General features: G+C 51.2%; 1 long non-coding RNA gene across 1 annotated transcript; it reads right to left on the bottom strand.

Annotated features, from left to right (window-relative positions):
* Window positions 1-3,368: 3,368 nt before the first annotated feature.
* Window positions 3,369-11,690, bottom strand: LOC127003850 (uncharacterized). Its single transcript, XR_007757443.1, has 2 exons — window positions 9,329-11,690; window positions 3,369-6,298 (listed from the first exon to the last, which is right to left on the bottom strand). It is a non-coding gene; the product is annotated as an uncharacterized LOC127003850 (long non-coding RNA).
* Between the last annotated feature and the right edge of the window lie 7,670 nt (window positions 11,691-19,360).

The raw sequence follows: 19,360 nt of genomic DNA, 5'->3' as shown, positions 1-19,360 counted from the left end.
TCCATTTTATTTTCTCCTTTTCCTCTTCCTCTTCACCCTAAAGCAAGACGATCTCTCTCTCTCTCTCTCTCTCTCTCTCTCTCTCTCTCTCTCTCTGTTTACTTTTTTTGCTCCATCCATTTCAATTTTGTGGCAGCAAGACGCGGCGTCAAAGTTCTCCGCTCGCCTTCTAATTAGCCAGGTAACTGATGTGAGAGGGCGAGGGAGGGACCGGCCGTCCATGCAAACACACACACGCACACTGTACACACTCAATACCGACACGCGCTCCCCCACGTACACAGCGTCGCGTACACGGGCATGCGAACACGAGGGTTAGGGAGAGAAGGAGGAAGAGTGAGGGGAGGGTGAGAGGCACTGACCCCCGAGTGCCAAAAGTAAATCTCGGCTCGTGACATCGCGGCTCCCCTCCTTCCCTTGCGGAGACAGTGACCCCGCCGCGCCGCAAACCCGACGTGTTACGGGCGCCACCTGCCGCCGCCCACCGCCTCCCCGCCCCGCAGCGCCGCGCCCGGGGGAGGCACGGCCGTGTCCGCCAGGCCGTACAGGGCTTGTCGGCCGAGCCCTGGAAGCAGCTAACGCGCGGCGATGCTGCGGCGGCTCGTCTTATTATTATTTCAGGTCATTCAGAGGACGCGGCGCTGCCTCGAGGCGTCCAATATATTCTGTGGCTGTTTCGTCGTGGCGAGGAATTCCGTCAATGTTCTCGGTGGCGAGTGATGAATTTTGGTGAGGCCCGGGCGACGGGGGACCGATGGGGGCTGCGGGTGGATGGTGGTGACGGTGCAGACCGCGGGTGAGGGCAGCGTGGTGGCACTTCGCAGGGGCTGGCGGGGCGGGGCGGGGCGTCGGGCCGCCAGACGAGGAGGTGGTGTCTGACGGGCACGCCGCGGGGACCGGAGCCATGTTTTCTCTTCTCGTTATTAGCACGTTTGCGGTGTAGCTTATCGGCGTCATCAGCGTCAGTGCGGGCGCAGGTAAGCGCAGTACGGGCAGCCATCTGCACGCTGTTTGTATATGCGAGGCAGTTTACGTCGAGTGGATTGACGAGGCCGCACCGAGCCCGCTGAATGGCGATGAGAAGTGGCAGTGTGAGGGGGAGCCTCCGCGTGATTGTCTGTATGCCTCTCCCCCTCCCCCTCCTCCCCTTCCGCCGCGCTCCCTCCCTGCTGGCCGCCGCGGCTCCTGGCTCCCACACCCTCCACTCCTCCCCTCGCCGCACCACCAGCGTTCACTGACCCTCAAACCGCACCCTGCCACTGCCCCCTCCGGCACCACTCATTCTGAACCGAGCCACGACTGATGACTTGCCTGAGACCGGGAATAACAGAGTCCGTCGGTAGGTTGTCATTTACGGATGAAGGGCGCTCTTGCTGTTAGGCGAGCCAGTGCGGAAGGTTTCTCGATTCTACTCTGGTCCGAGAAAGCAGTGAGCTGTGAACGAGAGCCGAGCGAGAAGCAGCCGGTGGGGATGCCAGCGAGGGGAGGCAGCTCGCGGCAGGCGTGGCGGCCCGGCCGGGCTTACCATTTACATAATACCACTTCCGGTAACAGTTCTCACGAGCCTCAACACAATAGAGGCAACCTTTGTGAAGGAAAAACTGAAATGAGAGTACGAGTACCTGTTAGAGAGGTAAATCATGCAGAACGTGGAGGGCAAGGGACTGGCATGCAACAACGGCACAGCGGAGGGAATTAAGGGAGGGAGGGAGGGAGGGAGCCGCCGCCCTGACTGCCGCACTCCTGGACCAGCGGGTGAGCGGCGCTGAGGGGGACGGGAAGGGGAGGGAAGGGGTAGGCGACAGCTGACATTCTAGCTACTGTTGCTGCTGTGGGGAGGAAGCCCCTGGCGTGTCCGTGGAAGAGTGACGACGCCTGGTGTTCCCCGGCCCGGCCCTCCCCGCCTCGCCAGACACCCGCACCCCTATGCTCGTCTGTCCTCGTCTCCCTCCTCAAAGGGCTGTTTGTGAGACGGTCCCTTTAAGATGAACTTATAAAATCTCCGTCTGAATGCTTCCTTTTAGAGTGCGGCGCATACGACAGAGTTCACGGGAGGTCAGGGCAAGCTTAAACCCTTGTTCTGGGCAGTGCCTCGGGACGGCGTGAGACTCGAGCAGAAATTTAGTGATCACTGATAGGAAGGTTTCGACGCGGACCAACCAGCCATCATCATCCTCGCCGTCCGCTTGGCTTGCAGAGGGGACGGACGGACGGACGGGGGTGGTAGGTAAGGGAGGGAGGGAGGAAAGGAGGATGGGAAGGAAGAAAGTCTGTCTGTCTGCGGTGTGGGGGGGACCAGCAACCGGAGGGAACGTGATCACCTGGAACATGTCACAGGCGGCGGCGAGACGAGCCAAGCCACGGAGAAACTCTAAGGCGCGGCGGGATGTGAGCGAGTGGCGGCAGGTGTAAAAGAGAGCTGGTGAGCGGCCCATAGCAACAGCTCCCGGCACGTCATGGAGAGAGAGAGAGAGAGAGAGAGAGAGAGAGAGAGAGAGAGAGAGAGAGAGAGTCGGAGCGGGGAAAAGAGGAAGGAGGGCAGGAAGACTGGCGGCGGAGGAAGGCAGAATAGACGTGGCAGAATGTATACTAAGAGGCGTCCGATGGTGGCTTTAGGGTTACTTTGACGGCAGAGCACGGAACGGCAGGCGTGTTGGCGGCGACATGAGCGGCGGCCGGGCGGTGCTGCGGCGCCCAACACAGCTGCGGCGGCCAGTGTGGTGAAATATGTAAACAGAAATAATGAGTGGAATATCTGGACAGAGAGAGAGAGAGAGAGAGAGAGAGAGAGAGAGAGAGAGAGAGAGAGAGAGAATTACGTGGTTACATAGAAATATAAACACCCAAGTGGCCTGCCCAAAATTATGAAAACTAGCGAAAAAAAAGTATATACACATTACTATCTACCCATTACCAACACACACACACACACACACACACACACACACACACACACACACTTTATCCTCCCATCACTGTTTCTACTCACGGTCGGGTGGGTGGGTGATAGTGGTGGTGGTCGCTCCCAGACCCCCAACTAAACCTCCTCCTATCTCCTCCCCGTATCCTGTCTGCCCCGCGAAGGCCTAAATCGGACCTCACAAACTCCCTCAGCAAATACCAAACAGTTCGGGGAAAGCCACTGTCACATCGCTTACCCCCTCCCCACTATGCCTATCTCGCCTCAGCCCACGCCTACTGCCTCCACTGTGTCATGAGTCTCCTAGTCCATTACCGTCTCTTCACTCTCCTTCTTACTGATCATTATTTTTAATGGAGAGTAGAGTACATGGAAGGTTTTACACACACACACACACTAGGAAGATGAGTACAAGATGCCGAGGTCTGAGAGAGAGAGAGAGAGAGAGAGAGAGAGAGAGAGAGAGAGAGAGAGAGAGAGAGAGAGAGAGAGAGAGAGAGAGAGAGAGGAAATACAAAATGTGAAATATGAATATCCGAAAAAAATCTTGAGTCAAAGTGAATGTCTGTATGTGTGTGTGTGTGTGTGTGTGTGTGTGTGTGTGTGTGAGAGAGAGAGAGAGAGAGAGAGAGAGAGAGAGAGAGAGAGAGAGAGAAAATGTGAAATATGAATATCCGAAAAAAATCTCGAGTCAAAATGTATGTCTGTATGTGTGTGTGTGTGTGAGAGAGAGAAAGCGTACCCATGTTGTCACAAGTCCACACTCTGCGGTAACGGCGCGCCACAGTTCAAACACTCCGTCATAAGACTTCCCCTGCCTAACTTTTCTACTACAAAGAGAAAACTATTCCTTTCTCCTTCTTGTAACTTGAAAAAAATACTCCCTACCCTCCTCCCATATGCTACTCTAATAAATTTTCTTTCCTGTACCTCGTGAAATAACTCCTTGCTTCCCTTTCAGTATGCAATCAACTAGCACACACACAAAAAAACTCTTCCCCTCATTTCATTAAAACGCTTCATTCTTTTCGATCTCCTTCATGTAACTCGTAAAAATACTCCTAGTCAAGCTTCTGAAAACCCGTGAAGAAAATACTACCTCTCTTTTTTCCCTACAATACTTTAGCTCTTCTGAATTATTCCCGCCCGTAACTCATAAAAAACATCCTTTTCTCTTTTCCTTACAATACTCAAACTCATCTGACTTCTTCCTATACCTGGTGAAAATCCTCCCTCTCGCTCCCTCTTCTTTCCACGTGAAGCTTAAACCAATTCTCACTCCGATCTGTATCTCGTGAATATCCTTCCTATCTCCCCTTCTTCTACCCATACGATCCTTAAACCAATTGTGACTTCTTCCTACAGTGTGAAAATCTTGTCTCATTTCTCTCTCTTCTGACTTCTCCTGTAACTAAATATCCTCCATCTCTCACATCGATTCCTAATAACCCGCTAAACACCACAAACGCACTAAGATTCAATTCCACACAAAAGCCTCAAGAGACCCATCATTTAATTTAGGAGTTGGATGCTAAGACCACAACCTCAATCTAACTTGTAACCGACCTAACATTAGCTCCTTGATCCCCTTAGAGAGCGGTCATAGTCTAGGGGGATTCACCGCCTTACTCAGCGGCCGGACTGTCTGGGGAGCGATCCTTCAGACTTGTGGCTCTCCTGTGACTCACCAGACTTTCCCACGTCAATAAAGTCAGCCATCCAGTCACTCAGGCAGCCAGGTAGTCAGTCTGTCTCGCTCTCCTTACCTTACCCTTCACCTCACTTAACTTTTTGCTCGGTACACTTCTGGCACTATTTAGGTTTGTCCGTCTCGTCCTGTTTGTCTGTCTTGTAAATATCTAACTAACAGTTGACTTGAGGGCGAGAAGAACGACTAAGTGTGTAGGGAGGCACGGCAACACTATCACGTTTAACTCTATGGAGACTCAATGAAAAGAAGTACCTGAGATGGTCTGAGGTATGCTTTCCCGGACGGCGAGCTACACAACACCACACTTCACAGAGCGAGACGTGGAATGTGTTGCCGAGCGTCCGTCCCTTCCTGGCTGTGTCCTCTCCCTCGGCTTATTAGGCCACTGCGCCACTTTACTGACCACCACCACCACCACCTCCGCCCCCACACCAGCCACTCATACCTCGGCACTCACCATCATCACCACCACCACCATCCTAGGCCGCCAACACACCACAATGTTCCCAGCACACTACACCACAAACACGGTCACACCACTTGTAACCACCACTAGCACACCCCAGGCCACCACCGTCCCTTGCACACCAGCTCTGAACGCAGCACAAAAAAACACATCCTTCCCCGTCCTTGGGTCCCACGTCCCTCAGCGCGGCAGTCCAGGCGTGCCAGCCGCTGCCTCGCCGTGAAATGCTTCCCGTTGGATACTGGCAAGACCGTGTGTCGGCAGCGTTTTCGTGGGTCTCGTTTCTCACACTGAGTTTCAAGGCGAGGCACCAGGGAAGGCACTGTTCAGGTCCCGTGGAGTGTGTCGCGCCGCCACACTTTCACAGAGAGTTGTCTCTTCACTCGGAATAAATCTTCGTCTTCTTTTATGGTTGCCAAGTGAACGAATAATGAATAAGTAATTATAAATTTGCTAACACGTGATCGTGGGAGTCGCGCCAGGTGTGTGCTTGTCCAACACTTCCAGGGAGGCGCAGCGCAGGGCGGCGTGCTGGTGGAGGGGTGCTCGGGGCATGAGTGGCGGCTCGAGGGTAAAGGGGAGAGGCAACACTTGGCCCTAGAATGTTCTACTCACCTTGCGAAGACAAGCCGGCCGGCAGCAGCAGCTGATGATGTCAAGGTGTCGCCGGCTGAACTTTCACTGATCCCAATGGGCAAGCAACATAGAGGCTATTTTGTGGTGGTCGCAGCGCACTCCCTCAGTATTCAGTGCCCACAGTCATAGTGAGCCTCAGCTGGCGAGGAACAAGTCCCGGTGTGGCCCCGCACTGGGCTGTGAGGGAACAGAGGCCGGGCCGCGGCCCTCCGTTGTAGCTCCGCCCTTGCGAACAGCTGATGAGAAGCCTCCAGACTGGAGGCGAGAGGGGTTTCCATTCCCAGCCATGTGAGCACGACAGTGGCCTGGCTGGGTCTGGCAGCCCAAGCATCCACCAACCACAGCTCTCCTCCGCTACCACGTCACCAGCCACAGCTCACCGCCGGCCAATAAGGAGACTCTTCGTTACGTCATCGTGGTGTCTGCGCCAATTGGAAGGCGCCATTTCATGACGCTCTCGAAGCTGCGGCCAGTCAGACGTTAGGTTCATGACGGCCATTGTTTGCGATGACGTAACTTCCGCCAGGTTTCACGTGATGAGAGTAAAGCATGTCCTCTAGAGCATCTGAAATTAAAGTAAATGTTTTACAAAGAGCAGACACACCCAGCCTAGAATCAATGATCAGTGCGCAAGAACTTAAGGCAACCCTGGTGTACCTAGGCTCCCCCCCTTCCCCCGCCACTACCCTCAATACTGTTAAGAATTTACCCTTTATTAGTGTGAACGTAATGCTTAGAGCACGGCGTGAGGACGTGCCTGCGGGGGACACATCAGGGGCCGGAGACGCGGCCTACGGGTGGCGGCGGCGCGGCGGCGCTCCCACGTAATGCTTCTCCAGGGCGATGCTGACTTCGCCGCCGCCGTGGACGAAGGGGACAGACGCTGAACCATTTGCATACATTCTCTCTCTCTCTCTCTCTCTCTCTCTCTCTCTCTCTCTCTCTCTCTCTCTCTCGTGTGATATATATATATATATATATATATATATATATATATATATATATATATATATATATATATATATATTTGTGTGTGTGTGTGTGTACATATAATAGTTTTGTGCGCGGTGTTTCCGGTGTGCACGCCCCGTCAGTGTACGGCGGCGTGCTGTCATCTCGTGGACACGTGGACACCCGACACACTCCGCGGGCTACACTCGCCCCGCCTCGCAGCCTCGCCGCTAACGAGACGCAGCAAAAACCAACACAACGGGAACACGACACATTGGAAAACACTGACGTCAGGCAGCCTTTCGGGAAGAAATCCTTGTAAAGCTTTCCTACATTTTCCCTGACACAGTTTTTTTCCAGCGATGGGGAAGTGTGTGCAGCTGCTCGGGGCTCCAAGGACTGCCTGCTCCGAGGTGAACTTTGAACATGACGGTGTCTTATACGTGGGTGTTGACCCACATTAGCGTGGGATTACTAGTGGACGAAGCTCGGCTCTGTCCCTCACCCTATTACTGCCTGTTTGGAGGGTCTTTCAGGGGGATAAGGCTTCTATACATCTCATGAGTGAAGCTTCTAGCGGAGGGTGGGAAAGTGAAATGTTTTCAACACACACACACACACACACACACACACACACACACACACACACTGAGACTAGCACACATCTCTCTCTCTCTCTCTCTCTCTCTCTCTCTCTCTCTCTCTCTATATATATATATATATATATATATATATATATATATAGAGATAGATAGATAGATAGATAGATAGATAGATACTGATTAATTATGTATCGGAGAGAGAGAGAGAGAGAGAGAGAGAGAGAGAGAGAGAGAGAGAGAAAATACTCTTACAGGGAAAGAGAATTTTCCACAGGTGAGGGAAATGAATAGTTTAAAAAAAAAAAAAAGTCTTGGGAAGGCCGCGCCGCACCAGCACGAATTTGTGCTGACTATCATACACTCCGTCCTCGCAGGCGCCGTTTGCAGCCCTGCACGCAGCCTGTGCCGCGTTAGTAGTTAGCTTTAGCAAATCATTCAGGAGATGACGGCCCGATGTCATATGTGTGTGAACAGAGTTACCATTCAACAAGAATGTTGTCCCCGGGTGGCTGGGCACCCACACCCCGGGCACCGTTCAGCTTTGCAAAATAATCCGTCAAGCAGAGGAGGGACCACCTGCACGCCTCGCTGGCTCATCGTGTTCCCGTGTTTGTGTGTCCACGCGACGCTACGGGGTAACGGGAGTCAGCCATCATGTGATTCTTGGAAGCATTAGGGGACACATGGGCGTCGCCTCCTCAGCTTTTCCAGCCTCGTGCTGCCGCCCTGCCTCGCCCCTCAAAGGCTGGCTGGAGGGGCCCCTTCGCCCTGCAGGCTCGGCTTAAAGAGGAACGCTGCAGCCTGTGGGCGGCATACAGTGCAGGGCGTCCCGCCATATGCTTCCAGCCACGGCATATGCCGGATCCCGCCGCATGTGTACTCGGTCACAGCACATGCGGGTCCAGACGGCGGGGGGGCGGGTCTGGAGGCGGGCTAGATTAGGCCTGCGCGGTGGTGGACGGTGCCTTGCGGGAGGGGAGGGGGAGCGTTTTGCCCCCCCTCCCTCACCCTCTTTTGATGTCACGGCCCCGTCAAGCTGACCCCCGAGAACTTCACACAAAAGCTGTTGAGTCATTGCAACAACTGCAGGAATAACAGCTGTAAAATATCGGCCGCCGCCTCGGCGTGAGCGTGGGCGGGGCGAGGGGCTGAGCAGCGGCGGGAGTGTCACGGCCAGACGCCGGGGCTAACGGGACTCCGCGGCACACCTACAGCCTCTCGTCTCTCCGCTCCCCTCCCCTCGTCACTCTTTTTCCTCTCTTTCTCTCCTTCTCTTTTCGTACCGCAATGCTCTCTGTCCCCTGCTTGGCACTCGCCACCCAGCCGCTCCTCAAGGCACCGCCGTGGCCGCCGCCGCCTCGCCCTGGCCTCTAATGCCTGATCAGCCAATTAAACTTGTCCCTCTAAAATTTATCCTCCCAAACCCGTTTATACCTTTTGATGTGACTCATTTGTTATTATCCAGTTAGTCTCTCTCTCTCTCACACACACCGCCACCATCGCAGTAGTAGCCTCGCCACACGTCACTGTGTTCGTGTTGCCATCACCGTGACACAGAACACCACGCTCGCCGCCATACTATTGATTTTGATTAGAGTTATTTTAATTTATTTTCTTATTCTTATTCGTCTTAATATTGAAGTAAAAGCAAACGCTGCCCCATCAAAGGTAAGCTGCGGCTGAAGGTACTGGCGTAGCTACCGTCAAGCGCTGACCCGCTTGTTACGTAACCCGCGCGAGGCCAGGGGCCGCGAGGGGGGCTCCGGAGCGCGCTGCTCAGGCTGCCTAATTTGAGGAAAAGGCTGACGATGTTCATTGCCTGCCCGTGGGAAGTCTTGGGCACTACGAGGCACGTCCTTGTGGCTGTGTTATGCCTACAGAACTACTCTTATTCGTTACAGAGCCCTAAAATCATAGTTTTACATGGTTTTCCTGATAACTTGAATTTAACTAAAGCTCTAGAAAGGTTTTAAGTCCCGTTCCTTTGAGTAACGTGCCTGACTCTAGTCCTGTACAGCGTAGCGTGGAGGAGAATCACTTACCTTGCCAGCGGGAAGGACGCGGGGCCGCCGTGACACTCGCTGCTTCAGCACGATGAGACACAAGTGTTTATCAAAACATCCAGTAACGCCACGACTCCCTCCGCTTCGAGGACGACGGCCGCGTCCTCCTCCTCCCCCTCGTCCGTCACCGCACTCCCGTGTTCACTGTTCACTCCCCACACTGTCAGTCAGGGCCCGGGGCCACTCTTCTGGCGGCGGGGCGGGCGAGGTCGGGCAGGTGCGGACTGCACTGACCTCGCGAGGAACCTTGGCTGACCAACTTTCACTTCCAGTAAGGAGGCGCGAGCAGCCAAGGCGACGGCCACGTGGCGTGCTATATTAAGGGTTGGTGTCCTTCTTCGGGTGGGTAGTGGTGTTTGGGGCACGCTCAGCGGGAGGGGGGGGCGGGGTAGCGACGGGGGTCTGGGTGCACTGGTCGTCGTTGCGGGCTGAGCAGGGAATGTTTCCAGCCGGGGTGTTAGTCACTCCAAGGGCTGGAAGGTAACGGCTTGGGGTGGTTGCTGAGCGAGGTAGGCCTCCCTGCTGCCGGCCTCATTGTTGCCTAGTGCCGCCCCCTCCTCCCCCTCACCAGCTGATGGCACCTCCGCGCCTGCTCCCAGACGTCACGTCACGCTTGCTGCCGAAGGATGTGGGAATGTGGGTGACAACGAGTCTGCCCACCAGTCCCCACCATAGCGGGTGGGGTGGGCCTGATGGAAGGGTTGAGGGGCTGAGGCAGGCCTGTCACGGCGGGGACGGGGGCTGTGTCGGCACGTGGCAGAGTGGCACCGTGGCAGCGTAGCGGGTAGTAGGGTGGTGGCCGGATCAGCAGCAGCAGCAGCAGCAGCTGGTGCAGTGCGGAGGCTGGTGGTCGAGACGGGAGGCTCCGTCACGTAACGGGTCGCCGCTGGCCAGGTCAGCCGCCTCGTGGCCCAGCTAAATATAGTTTTGAGGGGGCGCCGCCGCTTCCAGGGGCGTCTGGCCTCCGAGGCGGCAGGAGGCCCACAGACTGAGCAGCACCTTAAAGACGCCCTGAGGCGCTGGGACGTGTGAGGCAGAAGGGCGTGGTGGGCGGCGCGGCCGGCAGCACGGGTGTGCTCTGCGCGGCTACCAGCGAGGAAGTGGCGGCGCGGCTGGCTCGCCGGGACGCACAGACGGCAGGGGCCGCAGCCACTCACCGTCACTTCAGCCCCACTTACTGTATCTCTTCTGCAGCCTTCCATGTACTGTTTGTCTCCTGTGCACCCTCGCTGGGCCCTCCATCAGCGGCCTCATCACTGCGGCTGAAGAGCGTCTTGATTGATAAAAAATCATTTTCAGGAGAAATAGTCAAAACCGGCACTTATGTAGACGGGCGGGTCATCGACCTCCCTCCGTCTGCTCCCCCCTTGCCCCTTCTCTCCCCTCGCGTCCCGCCCTTCACACACTTCCAGTTCGGCTTCTGGTATAGTCTGCAAATTTCTTGTATTCTTTGAACACGGTCGAGGCTCCACTGGTCTCCTGGCCGCTTGCTGGTCGCTTATATACCAAAAGAGCGTAGAGGTGGCGGAGAGGATGACTCAGAATGAGCCCAGACATGGCGGCGGGGGCTGGGCCAGACTGGCCCCCCCACCCTCCGGGGAGGGAGTATCGATCTCAGCTCACCTTACTGAGGCGGCCGGAGAACACTAGTCATTTGTTTTCTCTTGTTATGTCTCAGTGCAGCCACGACCCTGTACTGGCTGTGGCTCGCGGCCGCAGAACAGCCGCAGGTTGCCGCCGTACCTGCAGCAGGTGGAGCAGCGTCTGCCCGGGTGTTCCTGCCCCTCGGGGGACACCAACACCTGGTCTAAATGATACATGTTGATGAGAGTTTCGTGGTGCTTGATCGAGTTTTTGTTTCGCCTTTCAGTAAAAGCGTGTGCTGTACGCGTCGTGGCTCCGTCAGTCTTACTGTCGTGACCGTCACTCGCTGCAGCAACTTTGAACATCTGTCAGCGATTGTAAAGTCTTGAGCGTCACAGCCGCAGCGCAGCGCACACCCGCTGACCACACTTGTGGCCGCGGCGGCCGTCGTGCCGGCGCCGGTAATAGACGGTCACCTTAGCGTTAGCCGGCCAGGACCGAGGCTTTCTGGCGGTGCCACACCTCGGCTGCCCTTCGCCCCGGCCATGAGTAGTCCTGTCCGCCTGTGCGGCCCCTCGCCCTGCTCGCCCAGGGAAGGCACCGCTCAGTAGAAGTCTTCTCGCCAAAACCACTTGGCATACATTTTTCGGCAGCCTCCTCCTCAGCCTCGTCTGGGCGGGAGGCTGTGTCAGGCTTACCAAGGATTAGTTGGAAATACGCAAAGCTGACCCGTCTTACAAACTACGGGAACATTTTCTCTCAGACTGTTACTTTGAAGGTTAATTCTATTAAATCTCTCAAGTTTTCTCCACCACCTGTTCTTCCTTTCCTCCCTTCCACTATGTCCTCGTACTACAATTAATCTGTAATCCGCCCCGTCTTTTTTTCCGCACAAGCGTCTGTCACTGGTCTTCCCTCTGAGCCCTGTTTCTTACCCTCTCCCACACAAGTATGTCTCCTCTCTTAACCCTTGTCTATATTTCCCCTTATAGCTCTAGCTGGGGTCACGCTACACCTTCACTATATATATATATATATATATATATATATATATATATATATATATATATATATATATATATATATATATATATATATATATATATAATATAAATCCTTCCCCTGCAGTACTCCTCAGTAACTGTATAACTTCATTTAATCTCTCTTCTTTTCTCGTGACTAGAGTTCGTTGAGGCTTTTTGCTACGAAGCTCTAGGGTATGGCGGCTGCTGGGGAAGGGCACGGCAGGAGGAAGGAATCTGAGGGCTAGGGACGGAGAGAGAGAGAGAGAAAGGGATGTGTGCAAACTTGGCGAAAGGAAGGGACGGAAGTATGCATAGGGAGTCGCCGTAGTTTGACCTTAAAGGGAATGGAAGGTTACAGTATGAAGCTAAAGGGAGTCTAAAATGGACGGTAGCATGGTTATTAAGGGAGGAAACGGCAACAGTAAAGCCTTAAGGGAGCAGCCGTTAGCATGAAAGGGAGTGGAAGGTTACATTATGAAGCTAAAGGGAGTCTGAAGTGAATGGTAGCATGATTAAGGGAGGAAATAAGAGTAAAGACTTATTAAGGGAGGAGCCGGATAGTATGAACAGAAAGGGAGAGAAAGGTGGCATGACTGTACAGGGAGGAGACGGAAGTGTGTGTTTAAAGGGAAGGGAAGGGGAGGAGGGAGCCATTAACCTGCAAAAGGGAGGAGACAGGAGATGCATAGATTTAAAGGGAGGGAGGGAGAGAGCGGTAGGGTGACACAAAAAGGGAGGAGACGGTGAAGTGTATGTCTCTAAAGGGAAGGGAAGGGAAGGGAAGAAGGGAGGAGGCATTCAACAGTAACAGAGAGGAGACAATAGATAGACAGACATATAGATAGATAGAGTGTTTTCAACCCCACATTATACGACAGATAGTCACAGTTAAGTTTGATAAATTTTTAACCTCATCTTATAATTCACTTCAACAGGTTACAAATACGAATAATTGGCATCTAGAAGTATTCATTAGCTGAAGTATTGCTGGCGGGTTCTTGGGGATTGTAGACACGTTAGAATTCAATTAGATGTCAAGAAACAAACGACAGACACAGACGGGCGCCACCTGAGGAAGAGACACCTGGATTACCTGTCAGAGAGGAATCCACAGGTAGTTAGGGCTGATAAGAGGATTTTTTTCATATTTTATTTTCTGAGAGTGATTTGAGTGAGTGAGTGAGTGAGTGAGTGAGTGCTTGAGTGAGTGAGTGAGTGAGTGACTGGTTGGTTGATTTGCTTGGCCATCTCTACCATCTACCCACCTACCTATCTTCTACTTACCTTCATTCATTCTTGCCTATCAACCTTCCTTCCTTCTTACCCACCTTCCTTTCTTCTTACCTACCTACCTACTTACCTACCTACCAACCTTCCTCCCTGATTGCCTACCTCATTTCCTCCCTCCCTCCCTCCCTCCCTACCCACCTACCTACCTACCTACCTTCCTTCCTTCCTTTCTGATTGCATACCTTATTGCATCCCTCCCTCCCTACCCACCCACCTACCTACCTACCAATCTACTTACTTATTTACCTACAAGTTCACTAATTATTTCCTCGCTTACTTACTTCCTCACTTAACCACGTACTCACCTACTGAATGACTGATCTTGTTTTGTTTATTTATTTATTTATTTGTGGAGGGATGGCTCGGGGATCGTCTAGCCGTGTCGAATTAGTAGAGAAGGAATGGAACGCCGCCGTCTGAAGCCCCACAATAGGAGACAGAAGGAGAAGGGAATGTCTGGCTGCTCTAGACGCTAAAAAAAGACCAGTTCAGGAAGTCAGTCTTTGGTTGGTGTAGAGATTATTGTAGTTGTTGTTGTTGTTGTTGTTGTTGTTGTTGTTGTTATTATTATTATTATTATTATTATTATTATTATTATTATTATTATTATTATTATTATTATTGTTGTTGTTGTTGTTGTTGTTGTTGTTGTTGTTGTTGCTGTGGTTGTTGTTTTTCTATTAGTATTAGTATTGCACCTTCTTCTTCCTCTTTTTCTCCCTTTTCCTCTTCTTCTTCTTCTTCTTTTCCTTATTTTTCTACTTCTTCTTCTTCTTCTTCTTCTTCTTCTTCTTCTTCTTCTTCTTCTTCTTCTTCTTCTTCTTCTTCTTCATTCTTGCTATTATTACTTATCCTTATTCTAATTATATTTTCAAATTGTTGAAGATTAGTATTAGTATTATCAGAATTGTAATAGTAGTAGTAGAAACCTAGGTAGCGAAAGTAGTAGTAGTGGTGGTAGTAGTAGTAGTAGTAGTAGTAGTAGTAGTAGTAGTAGTAGTAATAGTAGTAGTAGTAGTAATAGTAGTAGTCATTGTTGTTGCGGTAGTGGACATAGTATTGGTGGTGGTACTTTTATTATCTCACGAAGTATCAGGTAGTGAGTTATAAAACTAACGGAGCAGGGCGGGAGGAAGTCCACCAACCCAACCCAACCAAACTAAACCCAACCCAACCAAACCAAACCAAACCAAACCAAACCAAACTACAAAACCAGCAAAATAAAAACAAACACTGAACTACCACCACGTGCTTTCGAAACCCACATGAATGAAAAAAAAAAAAAAAAAAAAAAAAAAAGAGAGAAAGGTGACGCATGAAAGGTACGCATCAGAGGACAGGTGAATATAGTAGCAGCTCGTTCGCTCGGATTATCAAGCAAAAAAGGGAAGAAAAAAAAATCAGAAAAAAAAGTCATGATTCAGTACTAACATGCAATGGCCGGGAACACGTCACGTCACGCGCTTCCTGGATCACAGAGTCACACACGTTACGGCCAAAAGTACTTCCTGGGCCGAACGTGACTAAGGGTATTTATAGGGAGTACGTACATTGAGCTGCTGGGAAAAAGAGAGTCAGTCAGGGGAACGGAAGGCATTGTGCAGGATATCTGTGTAGTTATTTCTTTTTATCGTAGTACATGCACACCTGACTAGCCCATAGGAGGGAGGGAGGGAGGTGGGTTGTGTAGAAGGGGAGTGAGTGAGGCGGGTTGTAAAAGGGACGGGAGGGAGGTTGAAGGGGAGTGAGTGAGTTGGGTTGTGTAGAAAGGGAGTGAGTGACAGACAGGGAGTGAGGTGGGTTACAGAAGTGAGTGAGGGTTGTGGGTTGTAAAAGAGACGGGAGGGAGTTGGGTGGCTTATAACAGAAGGGACTGGAGTAAAGGCGGCATGGGACAGTAAAGTGGGTTATAGGAAGGCAGGGAGAGCAGATCAAGGGGTGAGGTAGGTTGTAGAGGGGATGGTAGTGAGGTTATTTACTGTAGAAGGGAGAGAGTAAGGAGGGTTGTGTAGAGGGGATGATAGTGAGGTTATTTACTGTAGAAGGGCAAGCAGTGAGGTCCGTTGTTGTTGTAGAAGGGACAAGGATATTTCTACCTGAAGATTAACCTTTTCTCCTTTCCTCTCTCACCATTCCTGACTTCCCTTGTGTTTCTCTCGCATGCACTTATATGTTTCCTCCGAAGAGCTGCGTTTTATATAAGGGTTCAAATTATTCAAAGTTGGTCTGTCTATCACTCACGTCGTAAAGTTGAGGTAATGGTAAAGGTAAAATTAGGGACATACACTATAGCTGCGCTTGGCATCTGTGCTCATCCCCGTCGCATTTGCCCTTGAGCGTTGTAGAGGGGCTATAGACATACTCGGAAATGATTGACTTTTCCGCCTCCTTCTCTTATCGTGCTCGGGGAGGGTATAGATTTGGGCAGTGTAGTCTGTCCCTGCTTCTCCGTCTCTGCCTCAGGCCAACGCCAGATACATAGCCCATAGGAGGGAGGAAGTGAGGTGGGTTGTGTAGAAGGGTATAGTTAGTGAGGCGGGTTGTAGAAGGGACGGGAGGGATGTTGAAGGTGTTTGTTATACGAGTAGAAGGGGAGTGAGTGAGGTGGGTTGTAGAGAAAGGGAGTGAGGTGGGTTACAGAAGTGAGTGAGGTAGGTAGGTTGTAAAAGGGACGGGAGGGAGTGGGGTGGCTGGTTGTTTGACTGACTGATTGATTTTTTAATTGATTGGTCTTCTTAGAGTGGTATAATTTACCGAGGATGCCACATGAAGGTATATAAACAGTTTCTCGATTTGCTGTTTGATTTATTTTATTTCGATTGATTGATTTTTTTCGACAGGTAGTCATCTATGCCATTTACCGAGGATCCACATGAGAGTATTATATAAACAGTTTTTGGCAGTGTTGTTTGTCCTTGCGTCTCCGCCTCTGCCCCCGCACCCCGCCAGACATTATCGAACTCACTCGCGAAGGGCCAGACAGTCGGTAAGTTTGGGTGTGTTGTCTGTCTCCGAGTCTTCTTCTCCGCCTTGCCTGCTGCCGTAGTTTGTCCTTTCCTCTCGACTTGTACTTTTTTAAGAGGGAAGTATTAAGGAAATTCTGGAACTAGTTTACTATATTTTTGCTTTCCCTTGACTTATTTTTTTTTTAAGAGGGAAGTATTAAGGAAATTCTGGAACTAGATTGCTATATATTTCCTCTTCTTTGACTTCGATGTTTCAAGAGGAAGGTGTCAAGACAATTCTGGGAGTGGATTATAATTTTTTTCCCTGTAATTGACGTCCTCCTCTAACCTCTTCGTGGGAGTAGGATGTTGCGGGATTATTTTTATTCATTTTTACTGTTTTCCTACACTGACTCCTCATACTGTTCCCTTACTCTGTCTCCTGGAAGTTTCGTCGGTCTGTCATGTTATAAAATCCTCCCACATTACAAGCTCTCCCTCTGTTAGTCACATTCCCTTGAGTTCAGTTCCCCCAACATCAGCGTGCCAGACACCGTTTCCTACGAACTTTCTGAGTCATCTTTACAGCCAAGATATTATTATTATTTTTTCTCAGTAATGTAATAAGAAAGCAAAAAAGGCCAGATGTAAAGCGATTACAAGTGATTTTAGTGGAACTCAACGAAGGCTAAGAAAGGTTTTAAAGTTGCCGATGGTATTTGAGTTGGTAATAATGGATCAGTAATAATGGATAGTTTACTAATAATGGATAATTTGTGTTGGTAATAATGGATCAGTAATAATGGATAGTTTGAGATGTTAATAATGGATCGTAATAATGGATAGTTTAATAACGGATTCTTTCCGTTGACTATGAGTGGTTACTGTCCCCCTCGAGCAAGGGGGATGGGGTGTGCGGTGTGTGAGGTCCTGGCAGTACCCAGAGATCGACGATAATGAGTACTTGCTCACGTCGGGAGGGACCTGCTGGCGAAAGCGCGTCCAACTCGTGATCAGGCCGTGGTGAATTACACAGACCTCTTCCCCACACCCCCACTCACACACACTCGCACCAACGCGCCCCCACACATACCTACCCCACACCCCACACACACACGCATACAGCACCCCCAAGGAATCATACACTGAGCGACACTCACCACCACCTTCGTATCTAACTAAACGGTTACCTCGCCGGCGAAACTCATGCATTTGGCCGTATTATCTCACGCGGGGCGATGCTTCCTTCCTTCCTCGGTGTGTGTGTGTGTGTGTGTGACTGGCGTACGCACTCTGCCTTGCTCGGGGCCGCGCTGCCTGTTGTATATGGTGGCTAATGATATGCAATTTGGAATGAGACACAACGCAGTCACGCCCGCTCCCACACTCTCCCCTGTCTGTCTGTCCTCCCCCACCCTCTCCTCTACTTCCCCTCCCTGCCTTATTCTGCTGTCCTCCGCTCCCCTTTCTACCTCCCTCTCTCCCCCGCTCTCTACTATTTCCTCTTTATCTACCCCAGTTTAACCTTTCCCACCTCGCTATCTCTCTCTTTTCCGTCTTCTCCCTTTTCCCATCCATCCCTCTCCTCCTTCCTCTCTGTCTCCCACTCTCCACTATTTCCTCTTCATCTATCCCAGTGTATCCTCCCCTCTCTTATTCTCCCTTTCTCCCTCCTCTCCCTTTTCCCTTTCTTTCCTCCTCTCTCTATTATTTCCTTTTTATCTACCCGAGTTTATCCTTCCCCCTCTCTCTCCTTCCTCCTTCATCCTCTTCCTCTTCCCTTCCACCCTCTCTATCTTCCTCCCTCTTCCATTTTTCACCCAGCATAATCTTCTCTCCCCCTCTTCTTCCTCCTCCTTCTCCAGCTTCCATTTTCCTCCATCTTGACTTTCCTTTCCCCTCTCTTCCCTTTCTCTTTTTTTTTTACCTCCAACGTGATCTTTCTCCTTTTTCTCCTCTCTTTCTCTTCCCTTTACCCTCGATTCCATCCCTTAGTCACTTTCCTTCCCCCTCCTCCTCCTCCTCCTCTCCTTTCTCTGCATCTCCCTTCCCTTTCCCTTCCGTACCCTGTCTCTCTCTCTCACTCTCTCCCTTCCACCCTTCATCATAATCTCCCTACCCTACCTAACTAACAACCCCCTCCCATTTATCCTTCCCCTTAATACCATCCCTCCCCCTCCTCCTCCTCCTCCATCCCGCCCCTTCCCTTCTCCCCCTCCCTTCCCGAACCCCTCCCCTCTTTTTTCTCCCGCTTCCCCTTCCGCCCCTGCCCCCCCCCCCCCCCACGTCTCGCCGCCCCCGCCACAGTCTGCAATCATCCTATTTGGTTAGGCTTTCCCCCCACCCCCTCCCCCCTTCCCTCCTTTCCCCCTCTCCCCCCCCCCAGGCAGGGAATTTTGTTGTGTCATGTCACAATTTTAACCTTGGAGAGAGAGAGAGAGAGAGAGAGAGAGAGAGAGAGAGAGAGAGAGAGAGAGAGAGAGAGAGAGAGAGAGAGAGAGAGAGCAAATACAGACAGGCATGCAGACAAGCAGAGCGTTTTACAGACCCAATGAATGACACACACTGCATGAACTAAAAAAAAAAAAGAAGAGAGAGAGGAAGGGAAGGAAAGAAAATCGTAATTACCACAACAGTCATACACACACACACACACACACACACACACACACACACACACACACAGTACTATAATAAGACACGTGGTTTGCTGGAAGAAGGAGGAGGAGGAGGAGGAGGAGGAGGAATAAAAAATAAATAATTGAGACTAACGTTCCTTCTCTCCTTTTTCCTCCCTTCTTCCTTCCCTCCTCCTCCTCCTCCCCCACCTCCTCCTTCGTCGCGGGGCGGGGTGTTGATATTATTACTGACATTTCGTTGTAAGTTTCGTTGCTTCTCGGTAGTGTTTTGCGTTTCGTAGTTAGCGTGCCTCGAATGTTTGCGCTACTCTTTACTTTTACTCTCTCTCTCTCTCTCTCTCTCTCTCTCTCTCTCTCTCTCTCTCTCTCTCTCTCTCTCTCTCTCTCTCTCTCAGTATATTTGTTTATTTTTTTCGCTTTTTTATTATTATTACTTTCAATTTCCCTGATTTCCTTGTTTTTTTCTTTGTTTCCTTTTCATTACCTTTTCTTTCTCATACTTTCATGCTTTTGTTTTCATTTTCTTTC

This window comes from Eriocheir sinensis, chromosome 26 (assembly GCF_024679095.1).
Source record: "Eriocheir sinensis breed Jianghai 21 chromosome 26, ASM2467909v1, whole genome shotgun sequence".
Taxonomy (NCBI): domain Eukaryota; kingdom Metazoa; phylum Arthropoda; class Malacostraca; order Decapoda; family Varunidae; genus Eriocheir; species Eriocheir sinensis.
Note: the sequence above shows the minus strand (reverse complement) of the source record. Positions and strands in the feature narration are given on the sequence as shown.